General features: G+C 45.4%; 1 pseudogene; it reads right to left on the bottom strand.

Moving 5' to 3' along the window:
• Positions 1 to 2,223: 2,223 nt before the first annotated feature.
• On the bottom strand, positions 2,224 to 2,341 carry LOC124790784 (annotated as a pseudogene).
• Positions 2,342 to 2,571: the final 230 nt, after the last annotated feature.

Raw genomic sequence — 2,571 nt, 5'->3', positions numbered from 1 at the left:
AAAACGTTCTTCTTGGGAGTTAGCGACAATATCCCAAAAAATTTCAGGTAAGGAACTTCCCATGGCTAATCCAAAAGATTGTACGATTTACCGTTAAACATAACGTAATTGTATTTAGCACCGACCTCAATAAACTCTAAGTTCAGAGACCTTTAATTCCGTGAGTTTTTATGATGTAACAGATTATTTTCGACTCTCTTGTGTGTCAACTCAGTGGGAACGTTTGTAAAAAGGCTTCTAATATCAAGAGAAAGCTGCTTATTGTGAGAGGTGCATTCTAGCATTTTCAGTTCATTTCACATCGAATTTTGTTAGAGAAAATTTATTTTCGAAAACAAAGGATTCTTTAATAACTGTGTGCAGGTGTCTAAGCTAACTTTTGGTGAGCACTGCCTTTACTGTTTACGATCGGGCTAATCGGACGACAGATCTTGTTGATTTTAAACTCTATTCTCACAAGAGTAGGCTTGGCACTGGTGACACACCGTCTCCTGCTGCGTGAATAAGTCAGTAACTGCCTGTTGTAATTCCGCTTCTGACGGGAATTGTCGACCCTTCAAGGCCTTTTTCAAGGGACCGAAGGTGTTGAAGGCGTGATATTCTCATGGAGAGAGGACTATATGGCGGGTACTCAAGTGTCTCCCACGTCAGTCTCCCAGCTGAAGCTGGTGGCCTAAATCGACTTGGCACACCATTCCATAACGACAATTTTCGACAGACATGCTGTCGCATATGCATTCATCATTCTCTCGTTCAAACGCCTACCGGTGTTTGTTCTTCGGCAGCCAAGAGAAACAGAATAGAAGGTTGGTACTGTTTTCCTACTAACGTCGCCATAGCTCACGTTTCTACATTTACCGCACGTACGTCGAAAAGAGCCGAATGACAAACTAATGTTTTTGCCTATACGTCGGTGCTTATATATCAGCATCGGATCCGCGCCAAGTTGCAAAACTGCTGCAGCAACATCCTCAAATGGAAGCTTTGAGCGCCCTTTGTATTTTAAAATGATAAGAACTGCGAGGGAGAAGTTCTCAGATCTCCGAGAAGCGTGTTAACTTCTGACCTAATCTTCTCAATTTCAGTTTGGGAAGATTAAAAGCACAGCGGAAACAGTTAAAAACTACACACTAAAATTTTTCTGCCGGAAGGCTAAAACCAGTTCTCTGCGCCTATTGTTCAAGCCACTTACTACTCACCTCCAGCTGGCGGGTACTTACTGAAGACTGGAAGAGGAATTGCAATTTTTGAGCACCTAATTTCAACCTATCACTCTGGGGCGAAACAATGTGAGCGAAATGTCCATAAGAATGTGCTGCTTTTCGAAAGTTACGATCTAGTGGCCGCCCCCTCCCCCTCCCCCCCCCCCCCTTGTCGCACACACATACACACACACACGCACGCACCTGCGGCGCGCGCTCCTACACGTCGGTCAGCTCGGCGGTAGCACGCAGAGCACAGACCTTGCCTCTCGGGAATTCAGCACAGTCGCAGGCTCCAATCACGAGACCCATGAGCCCTGTTCCTCACCGGCTGCGGTCTCAGGCCTGCCATTGGTTCGCAATTACCGCACACTACGCCACAATGCGGAATCGATTGCTGCCGTACAGTACACCGTGCCTCAGGAGCAGATGCGTAGATCTCCATCACAGCGGTATGAACGGTTCAGTTCTATTACTAAGAGTCCGTAGTCTAACAATCGCAGTACATATATCAGACAGTGTACGCTGTAACGTCCTAAAAAGTGAAAGCAAAGTATCGAGCTGTTTGGCCTTGTATATATTCTCCTATCCTGTGATTACAGTAACTTTCTAGAGACTAGAAGAAAGCAACCTGTCAAAGTGTTTGGCCCTGTATATTCCCTCCTGTTCCGATATATCTTCCATGTTCTATCACAATTAGCCTCATTGCGTGCAAAATAACATTAGGCCAGAAATGTACGATGCGCTTTGCCAGTTCAAATACGTCTAACTGCGATTCAGGTGTCTCAAAACTCTGTGGCTGCTAAGACATTACATACACATAATCCACTCCGTCTACAGACCACAAGTAGCCCATCGGGACCATTCGACATCCGTGTTATCGTCAGAGGAGAATGCGGAGGGGCGTGGGGTCAACATACCACTCTCCCGGTCGTTACGATGGTATTTTTGACCGAGGTCGCTACTATTCGGTCGAGTACCTCCTCAATTGGCATCACGAGGCTGAGTGCACCCCGAAAAAAGGCAACAGCGCATGGCGGCCTGGATGGTCACCCATCCAAGTGCCAACAACGCCCGACAGCGCTTAACTTCGGTGATCTCACGGGAACCGGTGTATCCACTGCGGCAAGGCCGTTGCCACATACACTTAATAGGATTCATAATTATAGAAAACTAGTCCAAGTAACGAAAGTACAGACGAAGTGAAAAATAGAAATCAATTTTCACTTCGATGACAGTTTTGTAACCATTGCATAGAAATATATGAACTGTTCTTCAGTTTTTTTGTCAGTAGCACAATAGGAAAATATAAGGCACAGACCACAGATTTTTAAACTTAAGTGCATAAACCATCTTGTGGCCCATCATT

Source organism: Schistocerca piceifrons, chromosome 3 (genome assembly GCF_021461385.2).
Source record: "Schistocerca piceifrons isolate TAMUIC-IGC-003096 chromosome 3, iqSchPice1.1, whole genome shotgun sequence".
NCBI classification, from domain to species: domain Eukaryota; kingdom Metazoa; phylum Arthropoda; class Insecta; order Orthoptera; family Acrididae; genus Schistocerca; species Schistocerca piceifrons.
This window is presented reverse-complemented; position numbering and strand designations above follow the sequence as displayed.